This window comes from Chrysemys picta, chromosome 1, assembly GCF_011386835.1.
Source record: "Chrysemys picta bellii isolate R12L10 chromosome 1, ASM1138683v2, whole genome shotgun sequence".
NCBI classification, from domain to species: Eukaryota; Metazoa; Chordata; order Testudines; family Emydidae; genus Chrysemys; species Chrysemys picta.
In genome coordinates, this window is record NC_088791.1 from 305,777,136 (window position 1) to 305,792,147 (window position 15,012).

General features: G+C 43.8%; 1 protein-coding gene across 7 annotated transcripts in view; it reads left to right on the forward strand.

The window, feature by feature from the left end:
- The window catches only part of STARD13 (StAR related lipid transfer domain containing 13), a 445,413-nt gene that overhangs the window by 7,974 nt on the left and 422,427 nt on the right, over positions 1–15,012 (forward strand). For 2 of the 7 annotated variants that reach the window (XM_065594279.1, XM_065594250.1), the window contains exon 2: positions 8,403–8,494. The exons of the other annotated variants lie outside the window; for them this stretch is intronic. The gene's annotated coding sequence lies outside the window, so the exon portion shown is untranslated. The remainder of the gene's footprint in view (positions 1–8,402; positions 8,495–15,012) is intronic. 7 annotated transcript variants of the gene reach the window in all.

Consider the following 15,012-nt stretch of genomic DNA (forward strand, 5'->3'; position numbering starts at 1 on the left):
TTGTGTCCCCATAGAGGCAATGCCTCTTCACGGCTGGGCGCTCCCTAAGCAGGGCGGGCAGCACAGCTCTGAGCTGCATCCCTGGCACGCTCTTGACTCTCCTTCAAAAGAGCCTGGCACTGGTTGGTGATGACCCCTGGAGCCAGCCCCTGCCCATTGAGCCTGGCTGCCAGCAGCAGAGCCGGGAGTGCCAGGGTAGTGGCAAGTGAGCACCTCAGGGAGCATCTTATGGCATCTGGGCTCTGTGGGCAGGGACCAGCTCCAGGGGGCATTGCCAGCTGGTGCTAGGCTTCGTCAGAGGAGAGGCAGGAGCACATCAGGGCACAGCTCAGAGCTTTGCCCCATGTCCTCCTGGCAGAGCAAAGGTGGCCCGGCTCCGGGAGCAGGGCAGGGAGGGCTGCTGGGCAGCCAGCCAGCACTCCAACTCCCACAGCATGGAGAGCCAGGGGCTCAAGTGGGCCGGGCAGCTCCCACCAGCTTCTGATCCACTGGCTCCTGGAAAGAAGTGATGGTTTTCAGACTGTGGGGCATGCCTACCCCCACAACTTTCAAAACCTCTGCTAAATGGAAGGCTGAAATTGGGGGGAGGGGAAATGACCACATGTACCCCCCCCGCCCCAAACACCCCATTTTTCTGTCCTGTAGCTTTGTGCCCTGGGTAGTTGCCCTGCTTGCCCTGGCATGGTTACGGCCCTGGGGAGGAGAGAGAAACAGAAAAGGGGAAAGAAAGATGCAGAAGCAGAATGGCCCTGGAAAAAGGAGCTAGTCCCATGTGTTTGCTACCAAACTGGAGACATCAAACAACGCTCTCAATCACCGCCATAGTGAGGCACTCAGTTCCTCTCCCCCACCAACACTACAGCAGAGTACTCCAGGACAATACCTTCTAATGCTTTGCTCACATGTCAAACTTGCCGTCTCAAGCACCAATCTACAAAGTGCTACAGTAGAGTACAGTGACGGTACGTACACACACTTGCACACCTGTGATAGATGACATCTCTAATTAGTGAGCTCTGATTTTGCTAATGGACTTACCTGATTGTGTGTGGGTCTTTTGGGTGTTTTCTTGTGATCTGTTAACATTTAACATAATTTTTTAAAGACTTTGCTCCATCTTTCTCAGCACCTATTGCACAGCCTAAGTTCTATAACTGCATATCGGTTGTCATGGGATGATGAGGTAAAGTCCAGATGGTTTATTTCCAGTTATGGGACAGATTTACTTTAATTCATCAAAGAGAATCTAGAAAACATTTCACGCATTGTCTGTAGTGATCTGAGCTGAAACTATTTTAATTCAAATAAATAGAAATGTATGAATTTATTGAACATAAATAAAAAATAGTCCTCCGTACCCCCCTCATCTCTTGATCACTGTTAACAAAATAATGGCATCCCTAACACTGAATTGCTTGCTTAGAACCAGCAACTATTCAGTTTCCACCCCCTAGAGAAAGTTTCAGGCATGCCAGGATATGTTGTAGCGATTTCCATCCTGTTGGCAGAGGTTGTGGAGCACACAGCTTTGAGTGATGGGATTTTTATTGAGGTTATTGTCACTTCAGTTAACCAGCTCCCTTCTAGTGTCACACCAAACTCCTCTCCTCCCCCTTCAATGTGCATGTGCACACATACTTGTCTAGAAGAAGCTTTAACATTTAGCACTTCAGTATCTTCAGAGTCATACAAACATTCGCCTGTTAATATAGCAATATATTGTATTTCCAAGACTTTAATTTTTTTAGGATTTAAAATGAATGGTTTCTTAGATATTGGATGTTGTATTTAAAATTAGGAGAAAAGCACTGTTGTAGTGGTTAATGCACAAGACTAGTCAGATGATCTGGGTTCTTTTCCTGGCTTTCCTACAGCTTTCTTGTGTGGGCAAACCAGTAACTTCTGTGCCTCAGTATCCCCATTTCTAAGATCGGAAACATATCTGTCACACAGGGGTGTTGTGGGTATTCATTCATTCATGTTTCTAAAGAGCTTTGAGTTTTTCAGGTAAGGCACTATAAAAGTGTGTGTGTGTGTGTGTGTGTGTGTGTGTGTGTGTGTGTATGACAACTGTTTGAAAAATGTTGAGTGTTTCACAATGGGGAACAGGAGAGAATTTCCCCCTGAGTTTGACAGCCAGTCTGAAAATTCCAGAATTTTAAAATGTGAAGTTCTTCATAATTCTTCCCCTAACATTTCAGTGATCAAAATGTTTTATTAGAAATCTGAAATGTCTCTGTGTAGCAAACAGAACATGCACAAAGAAGATTGACATTATGTAGAGTAGAGTGAAAAAAGTATTGAGAGACCGGTTTCACCCAGGATACAGTCCAGCTTATCTTTTAGTTTTAGTTAAAGCCCCAGATCCAGGAGACATACAATTTTGAGACTTTTTTTTTTTAAGGTAAGACTCTAACCTTTATGGCTGTGGAGAAACGCTTGAAAATGTGAGTTGAATGCACCCTAAAAGCTCAGATAACAGAAGGCAAATATAAATAACACCAAAGGTGGACCTGTAACAATGTATAATTGAGGTAGCCTCTTCCATCCTTAAGCACTTTACAAACTATACATAGGCCACCACTTGTCCACCTATGAAAGGCAACTATTTCTGCAATGAACTCTGCACAGCGATTTTTTTTGGGGGGGGGGAATTAGGAGTTACTTTCTTTCTACCTAAGGTAGCCTTCTACATTATTCAGTTGAAACTGTAAATATTAGTGTTAGTTTGGACAGGAGTTAGCATCTCATGTTTCATAAAGTGCCTTGGAATCTTTAGTGTCCACATGTGATCAGGACCCTAGGATTATTTTACTCTAAAAATGGCATCACTGTCAAATGAACACCATACTGGGCTGTTCTTGTTGTTTTATCATCTATATTGTGGTAACACCTAGAGGTCTCAACCAGCTTAGGCCCCTGTTGTCCTACTTACAGTACAAACATATAGGAAATGAGGAGACCCTGCCCTAAAGAACTTAATCTCAAAGACCAAACATAACAGGTGGATGAAACAAACCTGCAGGCAAGGGGGGTGGGGAGGGAGGATGGGATAACAGGACATTTTAGCATAGACTAGTCATGTGAACAATTCGTAGACAATCTTGCCCACATGATCAGGTTCCAACTGATTGCCATATTTGGGATCAAGGAGGAATTTTCCCCGGGTGAGGTTGGATCCTGAGGTTTTTTGCCTTCCTCCGCAGCATGGGTAGCTTGCAGTTTAAACTAGTGTAAATGGTGGAATCTAACTTGAAGCCTATAAATGATCTGAAGACATCAGTAACTCAGCCAGAGGTTAGGGGTCTATTACAGGAGTGGGTGGGTGAGATTCTGTGGCTTGCAATGTGCAGGAAGTCAGACTAGATGATCATGATGGTCCCTTTATGACCTTAAATCTGAGTCTAATTACACCTTGTTGGTTTAGTGTTAGTTCCAAGGGAAGCATGCCTCTTACAGAATCACCAATACAATTTCCTGCAGCACCTGTTTAATGGAAATCTTCCATCAATATCCTGACTTTGTCCCACTAGTAAGTCCTGACAAGGTCATAGCACAAAATGGAAAGTCATGAAGTGGTGCATGTAGCTCAAGAAGAGTTTATACTCTGTAGTTGGGTCCACTTGTTTTTATTCTCAAGTTGTCTTCCATTAGCTTTTTTGAAAATTCCTAAACTACCTCATGCTTGTGAGAAGCATCCTCTTTGGGAGGTGAGATGCTGTTATGCCTTACAAATGTAAATTAACTAATCTTCCAGGAGTAATTGATAGAAAAGTAATTTCCTTTATCATGACAAACAGTTTTTCAGTATAAGAGTAATGACTTCAATTTAAAAAACTATAAATTGTGTATTCGGGAGTTCCAGGTCTGACTATTATTCACCATGAAATATAAATTACACTTTTCTGCATCTAGGTGATTATAAATAACATTGCAGCTAGGATGACATTCCTTTTCTTCACTGGTTTGTTGTAATTGACAACAGGAACAAAAGATCGAGGGTTGTTTATTTTTTAATAAGCTAACATGGTGTTGCTTAGTGCACTAAATAAAGATCAAAATGTTCTTCGTATTCTCAGACTTCACTAGATATGGGCATGAACCAAACCTAGACAACCTCAAAAGTGATGATGGTTCAAAATCCCAGAATCCATCTTTCACAAGTTGAACCTATTTCTGTAATAGGCCAAGGTGTTCAAAATCCTGATCTGGATCCAACTTTTTTGCTCAGGCCCATCTCTGGACCTAACACCAGTATTGTATTTAGGGAATGAGAGGGGAAAAATAGATTAGTTATTCTAAATATGTATTCTGGTGTCACCCATAATGTATGCACGCCCACACACAAAAACAGTCTTTGCTTTGAAGAGCTCAGGCTCAGAAACCAACCACCATGCCATAGGTAGGACAGAGGAATGCAATCAAAAGGCACACATTTATATACATTCGTTAAAAATATCCCTGATTCCTCCAAAGTTGAACAATAATGGCTAGATTGACTTCTTGTTATGGTAGAAGCGGGCGCTAAGAGAGTAAGGAGAGGAGAGCATGAAGGTGCTTGTGGGAGAAGCAGACAAACCGAGAGGTTGGCATCAGGAAATGCAGAGGAGATGTGGGCAGTGTAAAAAAGATGTTTGGGTACTTTGTTAACTCAATTGAGCAAATGTGGTACTTTAAATTGTAAAGATCATTCTAAATAGAGGCAAACCAGCTTCAGTGCAAATATAAGCTCTGCTATGTGTGATTTCTGGTAACGAGACACTTTCCCAGTGTAAACGTTTTCACTGCAGTCTGTGAACTAGGGGATATCATAATGCAAGGGGGATATAAATGAGAACTGTGTTTTCCTAATGATCCTCATGGGGAGGGGAAAAGGTCATGTATCTAAAGAGCAGCAGCAAAATTACTGATTGAATTCGCAACAAAATAGAAAGCTGTGTTTTGTGCATGCTGTGTTGCTTTATAAGATCCCTGCTTTTGTCCCTAATTTTGATCCTTTGCCTTGCTTCAGACCTCAGTGGTTCAGGAGCCAAATTAGCAATTTACATTATCCAAAAGAGCCACAGTAGTGTGAATTCATTGTTTCGTTTAGTTGTCTATTATTCTCACAGCAAAATGACTCACCAAGTATTTTACCAACTGCAATTGGTTATAACCAACAGTAAAAGCATCCTGATTGGTTAATAATTAAATCAGTGTTTTAATATTAGGGGCTGCAAAGAGCCACGGGAGACCCATTAAAGAGCCACTTGCGGCTCATGAGTCTCACTGCTTTAGACCTATTTCTACTGCACTGCAGCTTTAGATAAGGTGATTTGTAGCAGTGTCCATGAACTAGAACGAGTAACAGAAACATCCTGATTCCATATATTCTCAGACACCCAGGAAGCAACCGATGGTGATTAGGAATTTCATGGAAGAAATAGTCTCAGAGGACCATTAACTTGAACAAAAGGCATATTTAGTCCAATACAAAGTTAATGGGAACTTAAGGTAAAGACTTAAAACCCAAAAAAATCAGGCAAATTTGGAAATCTCTTTTGAAGGTGGCCAGAATATTTTCTCTGAGACCAAGCATGCCGAATCTGAGCTCAGAAGAAGTGTTTTGGGTCAAGTTAAAGCCTTTGTGGTAGGAGTTTATAATCAGTGCTGCCTTAGTCATTTCTTTTCAATCATTGCTGTTATACTTTTTATCCACCCACCCGCCATCCTTACAAAGAGCTCAGACTTTATTAGCTATTTAATCATTTGAAATCCCCTATTACCAAATGCATTATGAGACCAATGTGTGTCAGAGCATTCAGCTGTTTCTTTGTGTATTTAATAACCTGTCATATTTTAGTCCCTGTAGAAATTACTAGTCAAATGTTTTTCTCCTCTTAATTAATGTGGCCAAACTAAACATTTCTTTGAAATTAACATCATTGATCCTTTGTCTACACCTGAGATCTAGTCTACAGCCTCAAAGTCTACGGCTCAGAGACAAAGCAGTTTGTGTTCATCCAAAATAAAAGTTGTACTTTTAAGGTCCAATCCTGTTTCTCTTGACTTCAGTGGGAATTCCAGTAAAACCCACTTCCCCCCCTGTTGATCTGAAGGTGGTTCATCCCTGTCTGAGACGTTGCCTTGCTATGCTTGAATAGATCTCATGGTGCAATAAAATTAACAAATGATTCAGAGATTTTTTTTTAAAAAAAAGGTAGTGCGCTTATTAAACTCTGAAAGACATATATAGGCCTCTAATTTACAATACTGCATGCTGCTTTCTTTTCCCTCTCTCTTTTCTATATGCAATTAATGACTACAGGCTTGATTTATTGCCTGGAATCTTCTGGAGGAACAGGAAATTCAGAGGCCCACTTTGCTTTAAGTGCGCTCTTGGGCTGACAGCTGTAAAATAACTGGCCTGCTGCTGAGCCAGCTTCAGGGGCTCCCATAGCTCTAAAGGCCAAGGATACTTTCTCCTGGATACAGGCTGTGCAGTTCAGCTGGAAAACTACATTGTAATAGAGCAACAGAAATGTCTAAATTTGGAGGGGAAGGATAAGCTTAATGCTTGTCTTTATTTAAAGCACAATCCTATAGAAATGAGAAATCTTGAGACATTCAATCCATCTCTCTACCAATGCAGGATATTTCCTGTGACTCTAATCACCCCCATATTTGCACTCTACTGCAATGGTGTTTGTATAAAATATTAGTTTCATTTGATATCTCACAAGGCATAACATGCTGGTTATTAATATAATTGTACAATGCAGGTGTTAATGTTACATGTGAAGTTTATGAATTCCCTCTGTCATGTTTCTAGGACATGTTTAAGACAAGACAGCCTAGGCAAAGGTGATAAACAGGTCTGTCTTAGACCAAGCAATGTGGGTTTACCTCAACTTGTATATTAGCTCTAAAGAAAGCTATCAAGCTGAACAAGTGGAGATTATCCTGATTCTGAACTCAAGAGATGGAGAATTAACATGGTCCATGCACCCCAGAGAGATACTGGAGCCTGAATCCCCCTTTGGGGACATAAGGCACATGGAGACTCTATCCTTGTCCTTCACCTCAGGAGATGAAGAAACCAAACAATTTGATCTCAGTGATGGGTCCTGGCCAGTAGAAAGTTGGAAAGGTGACTGGGGGTAAAAGAAATCATCTTGAACAAAGACTTTATCTTGCTAGATTAAGTTTTAGACTGCATGTTTTCACTCTTATTTGCTTGTAACCATCTCTACCGTTCTCTTCTACGTGGTATCACTTAATCCCCACTCTTTTAATTAACCTGTTCTACTTGTATTGTAAACCAATTCAATGCTGTGTTTGAAGGGAAAGGTGTATTTACCCCAGTTAAACTGATAAGCTGTGATATACTGACTCTTTAACAGAGCAGCAAACTTAATGTGTTCTGTGAATGCACAGTGGTAAGGGTTGTGCATTGCAGAGAGACATCTCTGAAGATCTTGGGAGCAGAAGCTCACTGTTACATACTAGGTAAGGTTTGGACTGGGAGAGCCTTGAGTAGTTTGCTGGTGAGGAAAACAGACTGGTGTGGGAGGGAGCTGACACTGTCTAATCACCAGCAAAACTCATGAGAGGTGGAGCAATAGTACCGTGGCTCATAGCTGTGGGTATCCCCAGCAGCATGTTACAGTTCTGTCACGCGTTCAACCTGAATTATATAACCCAATTGTTGAGCTTAGGTTAAATTAACCCAGAATTCAGTTATTCAAAGGGGAGGAGTGTTAGGGAAGCTGTTAAACTCAACAGATTGGAAAAGAATAGTCAGTGTAGTTCCCACATGTTGGGACTCCGGGGTCAGTAGGCCTGATTCATGGTCAATTAGGGAAGATTCTCCAGCTGGTTGGAGGTGGGGAAAGGGAACAATATTTTTATGTTTAAACTGTTCATGAGGGAACAGGGTGGGGTTCTGCAGCTGGGAAGGTGGAGGGCAAATGGAGGACTGTCTTTTAATTGGTTCATTAGTAATGTTTGCAGCCCTCCTGGAGGCCACTGTAATGAAAACAAATAATCAGATTGGGAACTTTTGATGTAGCAGCACGAATTGTGGGGCACACACACCCCCTTGGGGGCATGATGAGGTTATCAGGAGTGTGCAAGGAACTGAAGGGGGCCACGTTTTGTCCAGCAGGGGAAGTGGACGGAGCTCTGTGCAGGCAATCTTGGCTGCCAGGACCAGGGTCCCTAGCTGTCTTGCTCCCCCCACTGTTACAGCAGTTATCCTCCTAGGCTGGCAAGGCCAGTGAGGACTCTGCAAGTGGGGACACAAAGACTGCACCCTGGGAGGATTGATCGCTTTACCCCCTCTCCCAACAGACAGGGCCCATGCTGGAGTTCTGGCCTGACCCCAGCCCTTTATTGTGGCCTCATTTGTTTTCCCTGTGCAGGGTGGGGAGTGAGATGAGCAGGGAGCCAATTCCCAGCAGCTAAGACCACACCACTGCTGCAAGGAGCAGAAGGCTTCCTCACCTGCCACATGGTGAGTACCCCTCAGCCCCCATGGGTACTCGGGGGAGCACCTGGAACATATATCTCCGAAGTGGGACTCCTCCGCGCCCCCCTCCCCAAAAAAGCTTAAAACCTCTGCCTTAGATCCATGCTTGGAGGGAATCCTTCAGAATTGCCCCAGGCTGCATGGTGATGGTGGTGAGCATCAGTCCTCTACCTTCTCCTGGTCCTGCGAAGACCTCTGTGTGGGTCCAGGAATTGGTATGTGAAGCCAGGGTGAGGGACAATGGCATTTCATCCAGTCCCTGGCTGTGTGGGACATCTGCTTAAGAGTTAGTACAGACTACTCATGAGTCACACGAAATAATTTCTCTCTATAGTCAGTGTTTCCAACCATATTAATTATTATTCACATTATGATAGTACCTAGAAACCCCAATCAGGACCGCTTTGCGTGAAGCACTGGACAGACCAGTAATGAAGATGGTCACTGCCCTGAAGAGTTTATAGCCCAGATAATCAACAGTATGTCTCCCACTCTTTGATTTTTATTGTGAGATTCCCTGTATTTGGTGGGCTTTTTTTCTTAAAGCCCTAGCTTCTGGAAGCAAGAGATTGCATGAAAATCTCAGCTTTCATTTTTAAAAAAGCAAGTTTCTAGTCTTCAAGGCTGCAGAGATTTTTTTTTTAAATGTGACCTAAGTGCATCCTGAAAGTTCAGAAGGCAGATATAATGACCAAATGGTTTATTTGGCTTAAAAATTGCGTGTGTGGGGGTGGAGGGTGGGTGGTGGTGGTTTTGTTTCTTTTTAAATCTCATGCCTTCTGGGGTCCTGACTCCTGATTTTTGAGCACTTGCAGTTGGCAGTGCTGCTGGCAGGTGTATGAAACAGACAAACAGGGTGGCGGTGGGTTAGGAGGATGCGGAAACAATAAAACAGTTGAGCAGAAAAGTAGAAGTCACAGATCCCACTCACATAACCAATGCCAGATGAATGTGAATTGTAGACACCTTGATGAAGGTAGATTTTTAAGAAGGGATTTAAGAGAATAATGGGTATTTTTTTCCCCCATACACAGTATGACTGAGAGAAGCAGATAAATTGTTGATTGATGTCTTCAATGGCAGAATGAAGGTGGGAGTAGATGGCTCAATAAACTAGAAGATTTGATATGTGGGTTAAATGGTGAAGGAGCATAATGGCAAAGACAAGGAACTTGTATGTGGTTGGGTCGGGGGAGCTTGTGGAAGGCTGCAGCATGGGGCCAAGTGATCAAAGCACTGACTCAGAGGTGATCCTAACAGCTGTGTTTTTGACTTGAGGGTTTTGACGGGTTTTCCCAGGGTGAAACCTGAATTGTGGGACCACTGAGCCCTCTGTCTTGCCAACTTGGGGTATCCCTCTCACACTGTGTGATGCTGTGACAAGCTACAAACCACTTACAGACATCCACAGGCAGGGACACACCCAACTGATTTACATACAGGGCCGGCTCCAGGCACCAGCGCAGCAAGCAGGTGCTTGGGGCGGCCAACGGAAAGGGGCAGCACATCCGGGTCTTTGGCAGCAATTTGGCGGCGGGTCCCTTGGTCCCTCTCAGAGGGAAGGACCTGCCACCGAAGAATGAAGTGGCGGCGGTAGAGCTGCCGCCAAAGTGCAGCCGATCGTCTTTTTTCCCTCCCTCCACCCCCCGCCGCTTGGGGCGGTAAAAACGCTGGAGGCAGCCCTGGTTACATAAATGCTTCTCCCAGCCACTCATGAACCAACAATAGGGAGGCTCCAGCCAATTCCCCCCAGCTCCCCAGCCTGGTACCCCAGAACTGTACCATCATGCAGTGATTAGAAGCCTGACCAGTGTAAGTTCATTAATCAGTCTGACTCTCCCTTGATGTGAAGAGGGGACACACTAGCCTTTATAACCTGAGCTGAGATTTCCCAGACTCTTCAACCAAACCACATTGTTTTAGATAAAATATAAAACATATTTATTAACTACTGAAAAGTGATAAATAATAACAGAGATCAAAGTTGGTTACCTAAGAAATAAAATTAAATTCACAATGTGAAGTTCTATAAGCAGGATTTTAATCAAGCAGTGTCTCACCCTGATAGTACAAGCAGGTCACAGATCTTCAATACTCAGGCTGGAACTCTCCTTCAGCCCGGAACCTCCTTCCCAGTTCAAAGTCTTTGACCTCCAGACGTGTTTCCAGGTGTTGAGTTGTGGGGAGAGTGAGATCATGGCATGATGTCACTCCCCCTTTATAGTTTCTTCCAGCTTGCAGGAAAGATCTTTTGCTATGACATGGATCAAGCAGCCTCCATTGTATGTGTGGTTTCTCTGAGACATCTTCACCGTATACAGTTCCTGGGATAATAGTTGGGAGTGTGGATTCCCTTTAATGGGCCACCATCATGTCTGGCTATTCCGTTGTTGTACCTGAAAGGCTGGTTGTGTGTTCCTAATCTCACAACATATTTCAGTAACACACACTGCAAAACTTCATAACTTCTCATAAAATGATAGCACATATAGTTCAAGAGGATATTGACGTTCAACAGATCAAGACTTTTAAAAAGATACCTCACAAGGGATACTTTGTACAAAACCTATCATAATTATGACAGTGGTGAATATGGGGGTTCCAGAGTGTCACAAGGGGGTAATGCAGCCAGAGAGGAGGAGATTACAGTAGTTGAGGGCTGGCATGAGATGACTAGGGCCTGAATGAGAGCTGTGGAAGTCTGGACAGACAGAAAAGCCCAATAGAAATGTTATACAGGTAGAAGTGTCAAGACTTGGACACTGCCTGGGTGTGTGGGTCTAGAGAAAGGGCTGTTTCAAAGATGACACTCATTATGGGGTTTACAGACTGAGGGGATGGCTAAAAAATGGAGAGGGGAGAGCTCGGTTTTAGCCATGTTGAACCTTGGTCTAACTTTGAGCACAAGAGTAGCCCCATTTACACCATGCTTCAGTGCCTTGCTGAATTGGGACCCAAATTACTTGACTTTGTACATTAAGACTGAATTCCTGCTCCCTGCCAAGGTGCTGTACAACTTTGCTCCATATGTATCTGATTTCTACCTAGCCTCCACCTTGTGACCTACATACTGCCAGCTCACCTCATTTTAAAAACTCTCTTTGTCTTCTCCCCTTGTTCCTTTCTCCATGTTCCTAAAGCAGCCTCCCTCTCTGGGGGTGCAAAGCATACTCCATCATATGGACTGTGGTATATTCCCTACGTTCTAATGCCTCCTTAAAACCCCCTACTGTTACCTTGTCCCTGGAAAAGTACCTCTGCTCTAGTGCTATCATCTGCTTCCTAAATCTGTTCTTTAAAGGTTCAAAGACAGCTGTTTCACATCTCTTTATTTGATGTTATGTCTTTCATTTCCCTTCCTGCTCTGTTCTTTTAACTCCCTCTGTTTGTCTAATTTACACTGTAAACTCCCCGGGGCAAGAAGCATGGGCAGATTCTCATCCTGACTACATTGGAGTAACTTCATAAAAGTCAAAGGAGTTACTCTGGAGTTATCTTGATGTAACCAGAAGCAGAGTTTAGACATTTTTTTTCTTTCTGTAAATACATATGTAAGCAGAGTCTGGATGAGCTCTCCCATGACATCTAGTGCTGAGCTGTGGAAAAAGACTTCAGAAACTGATCTCATTTGCATGGACACACCCACCCCGCCTAGGTGCTCAGCATGATGGGACTGCTTGCCCAAATGTTCACTTGTGGCTGGTGTTAGGTCTCCAGTCTCCTTGTTATTGGGGAAGGAGTAATAAAGGGTTGTTTACCCTTGTTGTGTGAACCCAGGGCAGCAGAACCGTACCCGGCATACCCCAATGGAGGGACTCACTCTCAACTGAATGGCACTTGCTAGGCAGGGGACATGGGTTCCAAAGCCTAGTGAGTTGGGAGGGATTCTGCTAGCCACTGGTGGGGCTGAGCTTAGGCTGCCTTGTTCTATGGTATAATAGAGCTAATTTAGACTCAGTTGAGAGTCCAGTGATTTCAGCTCTGTAGTGAGTAACTAATTTGTAGGTTTAAGTATTAGGTCTACTTTGGGATACTGTCTTTATTGCAAGATGACAGGTTTCAGAGTAGCAGCTGTGTTAGTCTGTATCTGCAAAAGTATGCATCTGAAGAAGTGTGCTGCAGTCCATGAAAGCTTATGCTCTAATACATTTGTTAGTCTCTAAGGTGCCACAAGTACTCCTGTTCTTTTTATTGCAAGTGACTGCCCAGTGCGTACCAGCAGTGAGGCTTCCCCACTAACAGCTGAAATCACTGAGAGCTGTGTTCAGTGGGGTGGGGCCTGAAGACATCTTGGTGAGCAGCCAGCAGGGTGGCTGGTGGAGAGGTGTGGCAAGCAGCTAGCAGAGAAGCTGGTGGAGAGGGCCAGAGCAGAGCCCCACAGAGGCATGGCAATTGGGGCAATGAGTGAGTGCCTAAGCAGTGCAGTGTGTAAGGTGCCTCCTTACCCCCACACAGGGTGGGAGGTGAACTCTGCGGATGAACCTCTGAACTCTGTGGTTGCCCTGGCCAAGGACAGCAACTGTGAGTAGGGTACATAGGAGGGATGGGCATGTTAAAGGGACTTTTGGGTTGCTGGACTTAAGAACCTGAGGGGAAAAGGATACTGCCCAACTTACTTGGGGGATGGGTCTTTTGCTCATGGTTTCTGTTTATGAACCCTAGTTGTGGTGTTTTCCCACATGAATGCTGAGTTAATTCCCTCCTTTTAATAAAAGTTTTTGCTATACTCAGACTCTGTGCTTGCGAGAGGGGAGGTATTGCCTCCTAGAGATGCCCAGGGAGCGGTATGTAATTGTCCCAGGTCACTGGGTGGGGGCTCGAGCTGGTTTTGTGTTGTATTGTTGAAAGGGAACCCCTAGATACTGAACCCGGCCCTTGTTGCTGCTAGCTCCACCTTGCACAAGGGTTACACATAAATGTGTTTTATAGCAATTAACAATATCAAATCTGCTTCATTTAGAGAGTTTAACATTAAATTTAAAATCTGCAGAAGTGATGCTGATCCTGAAAAGTATCTTATCAGTGATAATACAGCTACCAACCTACACCAGTTGTCAAGCAGGAGCAGTTAAATGATTTCTGACAGGACATTGACAATTAGAAGTTAGATGAGAGATCTTTACTATTCAATACACTAACTTTTAAATGGAGTCTGGGGTAGGCTGGAGAAGCACATATACGATGAAGACCTAGCAATTGACTCGTGCAGATTGTATCTGATTTCCTCTGGAGCCCTGTCAGCCACCTCACTTTTTCAAAAAATATTGTTCAGATTTATCTCAGGAATGTAATGGAGGCTGAGACCCCTGTTATCTAGAAGAAGAGGTGAAGCTACAGGGGTACTGATCCAAGCCTTTAAGTAATCGAGATCAAAATATTTATTTTCCGTTATGTGATGAGCCCCACAGGTTATACCTTGCATGGTGCTTCAGTTTCATCTGAAATTCAGCTGCTGGAGTGAGCTTGGGTTACTAAAGGTAAACTTTTTCTGCACGTAGCACCCCTGCTGAAAACACAGCGTGGCTTCCTTCCAGAAAAAATGATTTTAAAAATTTGTATGCTTACTGGACTTGCTTTGAATGGACATAACTGCTCTTTTGTACTGTCAGCTCCTTACATCCCTGCAGGTTTCTCTCTTCTATTATGCCCCCAAACTCCTTGCCTCTGCAGATTAGGGGACATTGAAAAATGTGCAGCTCTGTCACTGTGATGACCGCTTTTGCAACTGACTAGCACTGATGCCCAGTGATGGTTGGTTTGTATAGAAGTTTACCAGTATGCCCAAGTATGTAAGCGGTTCCAAATGGAAGAACTTTATTGTATAATTTTGGTCTTACTCACTGAATGAGTCTCCCATCCTATATGAAGTTCCTTGCACAAGAAGGCCACACAGCCATCTGCTATGGGGGGAAAGAGGAGAGGAGTGGGCAGAGAGGGACATTACACTATGCCATTCAATGATTAAATAGCAGAAAGGCAAAGAAACTACCATGACTAAGATATTGCTGCAGCTATTGGCATTAATTCCCACAAGGGAGTCAATATGGTTAGAGGGTCACTGTGGGAAAATCATGGGCAGCCGGTGAGCTGCAGCAGCTGTCAACAAATCCATGCCCCTTCTCTGTTCACAGGGTTGTGGAAATCATTCACTGTGCCCACTACTGCTTCCTGCTGTGATGTGTAGCTAGATTACTTTGCGGTCCATGCCTATAGTGTCAGGGGGTGGTACCGGCATGGGAAATAAGCTGTGATTTGGTACTGAGATACTACCATGATAGATCGCTTAAAATATTTTTAATGGGACTCAGTATTGTCCCTTATCCTCCATATTACCACATTCCCTTTGGCCGGGCTTCTTTTGGCTCTGTGTGCTCCTGCCAGCTCTGAGCTGCTGCCATTGCTGCATAACCAACGGTGAGTTATGATAAAAGATATTAGTCTGGGTTCTCCCTTACTAATTATTATTATAGTAGGGCCTAGAGGCTCCAAGTGAGATCAGGGCT